The sequence below is a fragment of the Pinus tabuliformis genome, chromosome 8, assembly GCF_031772625.1.
Source record: "Pinus tabuliformis cultivar Carrire ecotype Pingquan chromosome 8, CPIR1, whole genome shotgun sequence".
In the NCBI taxonomy this organism is placed as follows: domain Eukaryota; kingdom Viridiplantae; phylum Streptophyta; class Pinopsida; order Pinales; family Pinaceae; genus Pinus; species Pinus tabuliformis.
The window spans coordinates 715,907,128-715,922,674 of NC_142294.1; positions in this window are offsets into that span (position 1 = coordinate 715,907,128).

A 15,547-nucleotide genomic window follows, 5' to 3' on the forward strand; every position below is an offset into this window, starting at 1 on the left:
GTTGGCTATTAATAATAATATTTATATTATATAAATTTCACAAATTTATATATAAAAATATTCCAATTTTTTATTTTATTAAAACGGTGATTTAATTTCTATGGGAATAATTTTAATCATTACTAGGATAGAAGGTTTAGATATATCTCAAAAGAAATTATAAATTTTTTCTTTTAGATTTAATGAAAAAAATGTTGTAATATAAAATTAAAATACAATATCTATAAAATATTTTGATTGTGAAATAAGTCATGGTGATTGGGCATGTGGCATTGATAAGTAATGGTATTGGTCCATGGTATTCTAACAATTCGTATTCACAAGTTAAGAATATCCATGGTAAAGTGGGGTGAATAACCATAGTAAAGAATCTTGTCATATTGTTCTAAAATATTTTGATTGTAAAATAGGTTATGATGTTGAAGCATGTGTTATTGATAAGCCATAGTATTGTAATAAAGCTTATTCACAATTTCATAATATTAGTAACAAAGTAAGGGTGAATATCCATGGTTAAGAATCTTATAATATTGTTATAAAATATTTTGATTGTGAAATAATTTACGGTTTTTGGGCATGTGGCACTGATAAGCCATGGTATTGTAACAAATCCATAATAAAACAAATTTTAAAAATTTAATATCATTATTTTTATTACTTTAAATTTTTGTTGTTAATTGAGGTAACATTTAGATGTTTAAAGTCATACCCATACCCACGTTTATATTACTTTAACTTTTTATTTATTATTTTTCAACTTTTTAAGTATTACTTTTAACTCTTTAGTTATTACCTTTTAACTCTTTATTTATTACTTTTTAAGTTCTCAGTTATTACTTTTAACTCTTTATTTAACAACCAACATTTAAATATTTAAACTTTTAATTATTTTTCATTAAACCAACATTTAAAATTGTTTACATACTTACATTACACCTACACATGTAACTTATATTTAGACTTTTGGCTTTGTTTTTAAAATTTAATAAGACTCCATTATTATAAGACAAAATAAAACATAATGACAAAACAAAACAATTATGTTTTTATATTTGATTTCCTCCACTTAAATCAACTTACAAAAATGGTGGAGGAATTTTAACTCCAAAAGGTTTGTTATTCTAACCAACACCAAAAAAATCACTTTGGTGGATTCCGTCAAATTATTAATTCAGAATATATAAATTCATTTTAGGGTAAACCCAACCCTAAAAAGAAATCTCCCACAAATATATATAGTCAAACCTATCTCTCACATCGATTTGTACAATTATTCTGTTCGTTCTTGTGTTCTTTCAAAGCGAAGCATAACTGCGGAGGCGAATCCATTAGATCTACTAAAACCCATCTTACGCCTTTCAGAGGCAAGCGTGACTACTGAGGAGAATCCATTAGGTCTACTGAAGAGCCATCGATTAGATCGCTTTAGACGTTCGTAGGTTATGTCGTCTAAAAAGCCATCGATGGCTTCCGAAGCGAGCTGAAATGAACGACACTCTCTTTGTGGTGGAAGGAACATGAGCCCTCGCTCCAGATTAGACCACGCTTCCAACAGGTTCTGAGAATATCTTAGAATCTGTACCAAACATATTCTAAGTAGTGTTTAAGCAAATGATTCTTCTCAGCTTATTATTTGAATGATTCTGGAATGTAATTTGTTCGAAGCGTGGGCCAGTGTGGAGCGAGGGCTGGTGTTCCTTCCACCACAAAGACAAAGTGTCGTTCATTTGAGCTCGGTTCCGAAGCCATACATGGCTTTTTAGGATAAAACCCATGAACGTCTAAAGCGATCTAATCGAGGGCTTTTCAGTAGATCTAATGGGTCCGCCTCCGCAGTCACGCTTGGCTCTGAGAGGCGTAAGATGGGTTTTTAGTAGATCTAATGGATTCGCTTCCCCAGTTATGCTACGCTCTCCGAAGGAACATAAGAACGAACAGAATAATTGTCCAAATGGATGGGAGAGATAGGTTTGAGTATATATATTTGTGGGAGATTTCTTTTTTAGCGTTGGGTTTACCCTAGAAGGAATTTATATATTCTATTTTTTCTATGACGGGGAATTAATAATTTAATGGAATCCACAAAAGTGATTTTTTTGGCGTTGGCTAGAATAACAAACTTTTTGGACTTAAAATATTATTTTAAGTTGATTAACAAAAAACCCAAATATAAAAATATAATTGTCTTACTTTGTTAGAGAATCATGGAAGGCTTATTAAATTTTAAAAACAAAGTTACTTTGGTACATTGTAGATATGTAGGTGTAATGTAAGTATGTAAATAATTTTAAATGTTGGTTGTTAAATAAAGAGTTAAAAGTAATAAATAATGAGTTTAAATTAATATAAACCCTATAGACATGGGTGTAAACATTTAAATGTTAGCTCAATTAATAATAAAAATTTAAAGTGATAAAAATAATGAAATTTATTTTTTTATATTTTCATTTTGTATCCCTTTGTTACAATACTGTGGGCTAATACAATGGCTTATCAATACCACATGCCCAAAACCATAACTTATTTCACAATCATTTTTTTATAACAATATGACAAGATTCTTAACCATGGATATTCCCCCCACTTTGCTAATAATGGAACTTGTGAATAAGCTTTACTATAATACCATGGGCCAATATCATGGCTTATCAATAACACATGGATAAAAATCATAACTTATTTCACAATCAAAATATTTTATAAAAGTATGACACTATTCCTTACTATTGATATCCACCCCACTTTACCATGGATAAAATAAGATTTGATACAATACAATGGACCAATACCATTGCTTATTAATACCACATACCCAAAAACCATAACTTATTTCACTATCAAAATATTTTATAAATATTGTATTTTAATTTTGTTTTATAATATTTTTTCATTAAATCTAAAAGCAAAAATTTATAATTTCTTTTGGAAGAAATCCCTGCCATTCGAAAGAAAGACAATTTCTTGTACTAAATAAGATTGGTAGAGGACGTAAAATTTAAGTTAATTGACATTTAAAAAGATGAATGTTCATTCATATGGTTCCATCTCATAGAAAAAAAATTACTCTAAGAGCATACATACGAAGATTATAGCTTTTACGATGGATGATGTAGAGGATTTCAACAATGATGAATGTTTCCCATGGAATGGATCACATTTTTTTTTTGTGATGGTTTCACTTTTGCATATCATTTTTTATGCTTTTTTCTTTCCAAAGCTCATTTACCAGAAGGGGCATGGTATTGTCGTGAGTGCATTGTGGAGAAAAATAATGCACAAGGATCAAGAGAATGGAATTGATTGAATGGAGTTGAGATATTTGGTATTGATTGATATTGGTGTGTCTTCTTTGCAACTTGTAGCTACCTAGTGATGTAAGTCAAACTTATTATTGGAGTGATTGGAGTAGCACAATGTTAATTGTATATTTCAGGCTTAATGATACTCACTAATTTCAAAAGTATTTTTGGGACAATTATTCCTATAGCTACATGGGATAATTTGACTTAGGATTTATTTGAGTTTTTTTTCACATTTAACCGTTGGTTAGCTTGTGGAAAAACATTTTCTTATTCAGTCTTTTCTTTGGACATGTTGTTTCAATTCTAACTCTATGTCAAATCCAACAACCAACTATAGGTATTACAACAAAAGTTATTTGTGAAAGGTCTTGGATAAATTATAGTTATTGGGTACTTCTATTGATGACATTAGAAACTCATACTATAATACTATGGTGTTGCAAAAGAAAAATAACATTTAGCTTTCCTTAAGAAGCCATACATGAATTCTCGAAATATCTCAATAGCCTTTTCGTTTATCTCCATCTCTAAACATTATTTTAATATGTTAGCGTGTTATTTTAATATGTTAGCGTGTCACTTATTCTATATGTGAGATCTAAAAGAAAAAAAATAAAAGGATTATAGTGTTCATAACGATTAGGGTTTAGATGTTTTATTCAAGACACATTATGACAAAGAAAATGAATTGTTGCAAATGGGTACCAATAATTTCAAAGAAACCAAGATTGGAACTTTTTAAGAGGCTACAAGATTTGTTCTAAATATCTCAATTGGTGATAATTTTCAAGAATGTGGAAATTCTTTAGAACAACAATTTGATATTGACACTGATTTTTTTTAGTTTTGATGAAGTTTCCTTGTAATCTCCTTTATACTTTTTTTTAGTTGTGATGAAGTTGTAACAACCCAAAATAAAAATATACAACTAATTACATCAAGCCATGGTATCTACAAAAGCTTTCAACTCATTAGTATATAATTTAGAAAGAAAACATTAGTCGAGAAACATAATTGTGGAATGAAGAAGGAAAGTAGATCATATTGGTGATTTATTTTTTTTAACGGGGAACGACTCTCCACCTAATTTTAGATAACCTGCGACAAATATTTCTTACAAATATCACCCCGAGTCCTCAATCAACTTACTATAGCTAGTGCCCTTTGTCTTCTAGCACTCCCTTCCTCAAATAATGTGCAAATTAATGAATGCTTGTCACCTCCCCTTTTCGCCATTAAACAAAACCACCTATTCTAAAAATGGTAAGGGGTCTACATATGCACAATCCATGTATCATTATGCCAAATTTTATTTCTTTCTATTTTATTTATTTATTATTTGTTTTTCTTCATTATTCATCATTTTATTTCTTTATTATTATATTTTCTTTCTTTTATGTGGTTTTAGTAACTTATTGTTATCCTTTCTCTGTTATTTATTGCTTAATTTTTAAATTTATTTCTTCATTATTTGTTATTTTATTTATATGTTATTATTATTTCATTTTATTATTATTATTATGGGGAATTAAAAAGTGATAGGACATGTGTTCAATTGGATAGGAGTATAATGAACACGTTTGTTGTAGATAAGAAAACTAATGATACTGGCATATTAATTATGAAGATGGATTTGGCTACTAAAGTTTCAAACCAAATATATACATCAATTAATTTTTTCTCAGTGATATTGTTGCATATGTAGTTGCTAATCTAGTGTCCATATCAGTTTAAGACAACATATTAGTAAATTGGTGAGGATATTTCAAAAATACTCTTTCAACGAGATTCAAATAAAATCTCAACCAAGAAAAGAAAACACATATGTTTGATGTTTCCAATCCCTAACAAATATTTCTACTGAAAATTTGCATTCTCTAAGATGAGCCCATACACCAATTCATTTCTAAGGAACACCTCAACCAAAGTGATTCTTCCCCATATTTGTAGATGACATCTTTAGTAAACTTGTTCTTGTAGACTAGTGAAACTCACCTAGGTGGATTTTGAAGTGGACACCTACTCGCACTAAACTATTGTAAGTCTCAACAACTTTTGTGATAATTGTACAAACTAGCCCCTTGGACATAATTCATGAACCATTTGTAGAATAAATAAGACTTTTCACTCTTAGTGCGGAAAGTGTCCTAAAAACAAAAACATTTCTTGGGCTCATATCTTCTTAATAAGTCAAACTTTCCTGCGATCTACTAAACTAAGAAAAATTGTGCTTCCTTTGTCAATATTCATGCATATTATGTTTTATTTCATATCATTTTTCTCCAATGTGGGAACTATGTATCATGTAATTGTCAATTTAAATAAAGAATATCACCATCTTGGTTGTTTGACATTTTGTTTATAACTTTAGAAAAAGATTTAACTCATTGCACTACCAATAGGTTGGCATAAACATGTAAATGACTTATTCCCTCAAGTTTTTGTAGGTCATATAATCACAAGTTATGTTTTATTAGCTGCAAAACGTGTAGGTAACTGAAATTGACCTCATAAATACCATGCCTCCATAACAGGACTACTCCAAAGGACGCTAGATCTTTAAATATTTTTTATTTGTGGAAAGGTGGAAGGTTCTCCAACCAAGTACTTTAGTTAGTATGTCTAACAACAAAGAAAGTTGGATGAAAAGGTTTGTGCTTTTATGTAGATTGATTCATACATTCCAATTGGAATTAATAATGTTACCTCATCTTATCTCACTCTAATGTTACCACAATTTGTTTTATTCTAAGTGGATTAAGGAGAATACTCATAAGTCTTAAGAAAAAGGCTATTCTATCTCAAAAAGAAGTACACACTATACTTGGAGGGAACCGAAAAAGTCTAATACTATGTCACTTCTTCCACTTCGTTTGTGCTTTTATGTAGATTGATTCATACATTCCAATTGGAATTAATAATGTTACCTCATCTTATCTCACTCTAATGTTACCACAATTTGTTTTATTCTAAGTAGATTAAGGAGAATACTCATAAGTCTTAAGAAAAAGGCTATTCTATCTCAAAAAGAAGTACACACTATACTTGGAGGGAACCGAAAAAGTCTAATACTATGTCACTTCTTCCACTTCGAGTTTGTTTGTGTATTTTTTTATTTAGTTTCTCTAAAAAATCTAACATGTACATGCAAATTTCATGAGGAATTTAATATCTAAACCTATTTCACTTTTAACGTGTTCAACACATTTACAGGTTACGTGTCTTGATTCTTATATCAAATGAAAGTATCTCGTATATTCACAACACGTTTGTCTTGATGGTAAGGTTGTGGAAAAAGAGGGTGTTTCTTTAAGGAATGTTACCTCTTGTGGGAAAAAAAATGAAGGTGGTGAGGATAAGAATTTATTGTTGTTTGGAAACCTAAAAGACATTGTTTTTTTTTTTTTTTTATCAAACACGCTGGAAAAATTGAAGAGAGTGAAGGCAGTGGAAAGAAATACTAGTTGGGAGAGTCTCATGTTTGTCATTATCTATTGAAGGCCTATGAAGACATACTTCTCAAGGATCGTCCAAGTAAGGGTTTAAACAAGATTGGAAGGTTCATAATAGGATGATCAAAGGAAGTAGAAAAGATAACATATTTTCATTTCTTTTATCCATTGAAGAAATGAATGATAAGTGTTCATGTGTCGACATCTGTTTGTGTTATTGGAGAACAACCATAAGATTTGAATATCAAGAAATTCATATTTTAGTGTTTATCTCGTACCTGTTGTCATAGTCGTCGTTTGGATCTAGAAATATTGAAACTTACCTTTTGATGGTCAAAATCATTAGGTTATTATTGAAATTCTTAGAGGGAAATAGAACATTATTCTTCTATCAATAAAATGGTAATGAACGTTTTAGTATGAGTGGCAGGGATCGTTTGTACTAGTCTTAGTAAATTTATGAAGCCTCCTTTAACCACCTAAGTTCTATCCCCTTTTATAACACATGGAGGGCACTATGATTCTCTACGTAATCCATCATAATAATAGGCCATTCTATAGAGTACATGATTAGAGAGGTTGTCTAGGTGAATAACCATTCCTAAACTTAATGATGATCTTGATTGATCTTCCTTTCCTAGTGCTTCTATTCTATTTCTTTTTGCAAATTTATACCATATTCCTGACTATATTTGATATATATCACAATAATGTTTTTCTCTTAGCATGTGATTTTATATTTCTTTTTTAGGAGATGAATTTTAGACTCTACCTATTTCCTTTTTGATATGGTGTACTTTGCATTCCCTTTGACTTTTTTTCGCCATCAATGGATATTTATATAGTTTCATTTCATTTGCATGTTCTAATTATCTCTACTATAATATATAATTCTCCTTGTAAAATAAATGCTTTTAAAATTCAAGGTAGAGGGTTTCAATTATTTATTTTCATGCATCGCAATCATTGATTCTAACATGTTATGTTTCGTTGGTTTTAAGGAAAGTTGTTAAATGCAATTTCTATGAAGGTAAAATGATTATTTAACTTTTGTTAATTGGAATATTATTACAATCCTTTTTTTTACCCTTGATTAGCCATGATCAAATATTACTTTTGGCCCTAGTTTAGTCAAATAACAATTTTATTTCTTTCAAAATAGGCTTATATATGTGGATTTTTGCCCATCTAAAAATAAGGATTGTGTATCTTGCTAGAAACTTGTTTTGAACGGTCATAAAACATGTTATGTCACTTAGATGAGATTTTGTTAGGACGTTTTTATACTTTGAGAGATATTTATATTTGTACCTATGATTTTTAAGTACATGTCATGTTGTATGAGGATTTTATTTTACAATTTAAGAAGTAGATGTTCATTTTGAATATATATTAAATATTTTAGTATTTTTGTTCTGAGGTATTGATATTTTTGTTTACGATATAATTTTATTTCAAACAAATCTTATATATATATATATATATATATATATATATATATATATAGATATATAGATATACATATACATATACATATACATATACATATACATATACATATATATATAATTCATGATTTCTTGCAAATGATTCTTAGAACTAGAGGATTTTGTACTAGTTATTCCTGTTGCTAGTAAGGAGAAGCCAAAAAGTGTTTGGGATGATGAAGATGCTAAAGATGAAGAAGTAAAAGAGCCTTGGGAGTATGAATATAAACCTACCCGAGTAGGATGTCTCATAACTCTCTTTGTGGCATGAATTTTACATGCTGGTAGATGTTGGTAGATTAATACTTTCATTGTATTGTGGGGTAAGTGGCTTTGACCAATAAACCTACTAAGTAGGTTACTTTTCATCTTGGGAATTATTATGAATGAAATTATCTTATAGTACAATAGATATAGCTAATAATTTTGGAAAATTTGAGATAGGAATGAGAACAAGTATTTGTTCACAAGTAGTTGAGAGTGTTCTTGACACTAATGACCAAACCCCCTTCCATCCTAGGAAATCATAATTTCTTCCTATTGAAATGGATTTGTTGGATTCTCTTGACTTATTGGGGAGCCCTTGGCTATTTAATATTTATTCAATCAATGGGTTCTAGGTAATTGGTATGTGTTTTTTTATTTTGGGTGTTCCTTTCTGTGATTAGCGTCGATTGTCTCCTTTGCACTATTTGGGTTAGGAATCACAAAAAGTAGTATAGAAAGAATGGTAACCTAGCAACCTATCAATTGAAGTGAAAAATAACATCTAGGCTATGCTAAAATTTATGGTAAAACCTATAATAACATCAAAATGAAACTAAAGGTAAGCTGGCTTGCATAGAAGAGTTTAAAATTCATGTTGTAATAGGGATAACGCCCATGTCACGAGGAGGGAAATCCTTATCTTTAGGGTTGATATCCAACCTTCAACAATTTTCTTAGGGTTTGTGACGATAGATTCCCTCCCATAATTTCCTTTGTTAGGCTCTGGAGGATTCCCAGCCCATAAAATATTCAGTGCTATCGTCATGATACTTTTATTTTGTTGAGTAAGCAGAGGGGGGTAACTATTGCACATATTTACACTATTTGGTAACATTTTACCTGATATGACTTTTAGATATTTGGGAGAGGAAGAAGTAAGACGTGGAGTAAGAAAGAAATTTCGTTCTCATTGTATTAGTCACATCACCCCAAAACTTAAGTAACTAGTTTAGTGTAGGATCTCCATTTTCACCTTCCAAGAAGTAAAATACAAGTGTAAGTTTTCACAAGAAATGACACTATTATACCATGTCAACCTTTTGTTAAGCTATATTTCTTCGAACAAACATTTTTTCTTTTTTCTCCATATGAAGTTGAGAACCTATGTTACAATTAATTATCACCAAGTTGACTTGGGAAATTAACGAAACTATAATGGTTGTTGAATCATTTCCTTGTTTTTCATAAATAAGATACTTGGGTTGGGTTACACTTATGTATTGGAGCTTCTCACCCAAGGCTAGGTCACATACGTCTAAACATTAGGTAAATAAGTCCATCGCGAGCCTCCAAAGCCCATTGATTTTGATATCCAATATAGGCTTAGAAAAGATCCATATATATTCCCATTGATAGCATAAACCCTATCCTTAGAAAGGATGTGTGTTCCTCCATGAAAAATATTTAAAGAAATGGGACTTTATGGTTCCATAAAGATATACCTTTAATGATAAATGAAATTCACTGAAATAGACAAAGTAAAGATTTACCATGTATGCCAACCATTGTTGGGTGAGGAAAATGCTGTCCACATAAATCATGGTGGATTCATCAAAATCCAATGCAAAAAAATAAATTGAAAAACAAACTTTAGAAGTGTGAAATGAAGAAAGGAAATGTTGAAAGATAAGACCAAATTAAATTAAAAAAACAAACCCAACAAGACTAATTATTCAATAGTTTCAACATAAGAGTAAAAGAAGATAAGCATGTGAATGTTCATTTTATGTCGAGATTTTAATAAATTTTATCTTGCAAAGTTATAAGAAATGAGGCTCTCAAAATGTAAAGGGTGAATAACAGTGATGGGAGATAATAGGCTAATGAGAAGTGTGTGTGTACTACACATTTTCTTGTTCCAAAGAAAAATCCTACATAAAATCATCTTAACCATTTTCTAATAAAAAAATACTTATTAACAAAATAAAGGTTCAGAAGCTCCCCAGTGTAGCTGATTTGATGAACAATCATTACTTCTACTAAAAAACTCTAAATATAACAAGGAGAATAAGCTCCAAATATGATCTTGTAGAGGTGTGAAAATGGATCATGAGGAACTAGGAAACATATTTTTATATTAGCAAAATCTAAAAAACAAAACTTAAACCAAAAGTAAAGAAATGAAAATGAAAGAAAGTGGGAATATGAAACCTACCATTGGAGACTTTCATTTAATATTACCTAAGAGATATCATATTCTCCAATAAAAGATAGATTTTCTATTAATTAGAACTAAAAGTATGAAGAACTTGAATTTTCTGAAATCTTATCGACCAAAAATCATAGTCTATTAGATCTAAATTAAAGCAAGGAGTAAGCTAGAAGAAGGAAATGTTTTATTTTAAAGGAATTGGAAGTAAACCAAATCCATTAGAAATGAGAATGAATAAATTCTTCTTTATGAATTACAATGATGAATGTTGGATTTTTTTTTCTTTCTTGTGAATGTATATTAGCCCTAAAATATTGAAATCAATTCAAAATCCCAAATAATGTAGAAATTATGTATAAGAAGAGGAATTGAATCTTTATATGATAATTATGGAGCAATATATCAAAAATTCACATAAACGAGAATTTAAACATGAACTAACCATCGTACATTAATTTTACATGCTCCAAATTCTTTGTCAATTGTTGCATTTACCATAGTGGTTTCTAAAGGGTGCCTTGAAAAGAAAATGAAGATGCTCACTACCGGATGATTAAGGCAAAAAAATGTGCATCCAATAATGAGTCAAAGGAAAAAACATAAATGAACTGCATGTGATGAAATTTCTCATTAGCGAAGAAGATTACAGAGAAGAGTAAAAAGAGTCCCATGTGCACATACTATGAAGAATGTATCTACCAATGAATGAATACATGGATTTGAAAAAATTATGATTAAAATACATCCAAGCTCTTGACCACCATGATAACATGAAATTAGTATATATATACAAATATAATCAAACAAGATTTCATGTGAGCATAGTGAATGAATTGATTAGAGAGCTATGTAGATACTTAACCTGATATTCTAAATTTACTAGTTTCTGAGAGAATGAAAGTGAAAGGTAAGAGCTCAAGTTTTCCAAAATTATTAATGGGAAAATCTCCGATAAACAAAATCCTTGCTTCATAACGTTTCTAGCGACATTTGTTTTCATAAGTTTAATTAAATTTCACCTATGATATAACAAGTCCCAATATTTAAAATATTAAAGGGGAGTAATATCTTGGAACAAAATTCTTTTGTACCTTTTACAAACAAAAATTACGATATTGATTGTGTCCAATAATGAATGTTTTTTTAAATGTATAATGTGGGAACATTGCTGTTATAGTACATCAAACATTCACGTATTAGAGGTAAAAGTTTCGTTAGTGTTTATAAAGTAGTTTCAATGACTTTCATTCCGATAATGATAAATCTTGAAGTTTTGTAAAAATATTTGCAAGAGCACTTACATTTACCTATAAAATAACATTCCGAGGAAATTAGTTGGAGATTTAATAAATATGACAATAAATAGGGTGTCAAATATATTGAAAACCTCTTTGAAGTTCAAATAAATCTACAAGACTTTGAGACCACAAGATTTGAGTGAATACAATGTAATAGGGGCCATTTCCTTTAATAAGTGCAATGGACATGATAGTGGAGGAAAATGCATTATGGTTCTCGGAGAGGTAAATCTCAGGTTTTTATTTAAATGCTTTCAATATAATACAAGCCCAAGAGTCCAATAAGCCATAAGTTTTAAATTGTAAGGAAAGATCTTGGGAAAATGAAACGTAGAGGATCGAGATTCCAAAATTCACCAATTATAGGCTCTGAGTCACTTCGAAAGAAAGTAATATCACTAAAGGGGAAAACAATATGATTGAGTGTGATGCAATGTTTCAACTAAAATCCGAAATTGTAAAATTTATAACAGATCATAGAGAAAATCATGGATAAGATCATTAGCTGCAAGAGTTTTTGTGTGAATTTTCCTCTGTTTGTAGCAAATCTGAGCAATGAAGAGTTTAAGAATTTTATTTCAGCGGCATCAATGAGCGGCAACATATTATTATTGACTCATATTTCTAAGCTAAAAGAAACTGAATTCATGTGGGTTTGAACACGAGCGTATCGAAAGAAAAATATCAAAGAAATGACTTGGCCATACTTTAGAAAGTTACAATATATCAAACTTTCGATAAAGCATATTTAAAGAAATAAGCGGAGGTGGGAAGTGATATCAAAACCTTTATATTGGAAATATTATATCGAGGATTTAAAGAGAAATAATATGATATGAAAGTCCCGATATAGGTTGAGGATGAGAACACAGGGGCATTAGGAATGCACAGAGTATAATGAATATGTACTTCGCATAAAAAAATTGATATGATAAAGATGGAGGTATTAGGCTGGGGGCACCAAATATCGGGATATTGGGTATTGAAATATTGAGAGACGAGGATATCGAGACATCAGGAGATTAGAATATCAGAATATCAGATGCTTTTGAGCATAGCACACTTTATAAGTTATGACATTTGCAAAGGCCGATAAGCGAAGTGGAAGTTGTGGGGTCAAGAAATATTAAAGTTTATTTTTTTTATTTAAAAAGAAGCACCCAACTCAACTTTGCCTTTTAACAAAAGCCACTTTAATATTATATTAGTTGTCAAAAATATTTGATTAGGGAATGATTTTATCGTAACTTTGTTATGAGGAGAGTTACGATATCATAATGATCCAATATGAAATCTTCCGATAATGCATTAAAGTCCTATTATGGTTTTCATGAAAAGAAGCAAAACAAAATAATACCTAAATTTTGATGAAACAAGAAAGACTTCCCTAGACATGTTGCATATTAGAAAGGGTTGGCTTCTTTCTTATCTCAAGTCTCAAAAATCAAGTGAATGAAGACTTACAAAAAAAAGCAAGACAAAAGAAATAAACTATGAAAAAGGGGAAACTTAAGGTGGATAAAGATGAACATGTTAATGCATACCTAGAAGAACTTTTAATTATAATTTTACTTCATGAATTTTCAAGTTCTCCCATGAATTTCTCAAAAATTTCATATGTCCAAAATCATCTACTTATTTAGTAAAAAATGCTAAGTAATGAACCTTTAAATTTCATTCATTTCAAATTTATAGCAGAGGAAAAGAGGTGAAAATGATCCTTGAGAAATACTTGTGAATCAAAAATTTCCAAGCGATAGCAATTCCTTAGAAATTATTGATATATGTTTTGAATTGATTGGAGAATCCACAGTGTAAACATTTTTGAACCAACGTTTCGAATCCCAAGTGGGATCCATCATCAGGGTTGAAGAATGATGATAAGAGAAGAGCAAGCAGGGAGAATAAATACTAACGAGGCCAACACTATCTAAGGAGGAACAAACAGTCGGCTAGAACCCTAATTTTATATTAATATTAATTTATTATGATTTTTATTTCATTTTAATTATTAATAATAATTATCATTCAAATAAATTAATATAATAATAACTTATACATTAATTAATATAATATTAATATTAATATTCATATCATAATAAATAATTATTATATAATAAATAATTAACTATTACTAAATAATAATAATTAAATTTTTTTTTATAATACCAATTACTAATTAATAGCTAAATTAATAAGATCAAAATGCATTATAAATGAATAATATTTACAGCTAATCAAATTAATTGATTAATATAATAGTTTAAATTATATTAGAAAATATAAATAATTAATAATTAAAATAGATGAATATAATAATTTATATATTAATTAATAAGATAGGTGATAAATAAATTAATATAGACTTTCTTATAAAATCTTTTAGATAATAATGATCAACTATTTTATTTCAAAATAAAGTAAATTAATAAATATTTTTGAACTTATTAATAATTATTAATTAATTAATTATACTAGGTTAATATAATAATTCATATGTTTATAAAATAACTAATATATAAATCAGAATTAATATTAATAATCAATTATTTTATAATAAATGATTAATTTCTATTTTTATTTGAATAATGTATAATAATTATTTAATAATTGATAAATATTATTATTATTATATAATAAAAATTAATATATTAATAATTATTATTATTAATTAATAATAAGTTAATAATTCTTATAATAAGTAATTAATTTCTATTTTTATTTGAATAATGTATAATAATTATTTAATAATTGATAATTATTATTATTATTATATAATAATAATTAATAAATATTATAATAAATAATTAATTTCTATTTTATTGAATAATGTATAATAATTATTTAATAATTGATAATTATTATTATTATTATATAATAATAATTAATATATTAATAATTATTATTATTAATTAATAATAAGTTAATAATTCTTAAAATAAATAATTAATTTTTATTTTTATTTTTATTTGAATAATGTATAATAATTATTTAATAATTGATAATTATTATTATTATATAATAATAAGCTAATAATTCTTATAATAAATAATTAATTCCTATTTTTATTTTTTGAATAATGTATAATAATTATTTAATAATTGATAATTATTATTATTATTATTATATAATAATAATTAATATATTAATAATTATTACTATTAATTAATAATAAGTTAATAATTCTTATAATAAATATTATAAAGAATAAATTAATAAATTCTATATATTTATTACATTATATTAGAAAACATAAATGGTTAATATATAGTTAACTAATGAATAAATTAATTGATAGCTCTATATAGAAAGAAACTAACTTATTATGAAAGAGGACAACATACCTGAGAACGCATTACCTGGGGATGGGATGGCGACTTTTAACTTCATTGATCAAGGGCAGCCAGCTTCCGCTAATTTCCAAACCACTGTCTCTGTTCAGATTCTGGGGATACTTCATAATTTCAAGAGCTTCTCTGATCTTCCGTCTTTGATGGTGTTCCTCTCTTGCGATAATCGAAGCGTTTTCCAGGCAAATATGGTGCTTAGTCTTCAAGGAGTGTTCTGCGAGTGCTGAGGTCCGAGATCT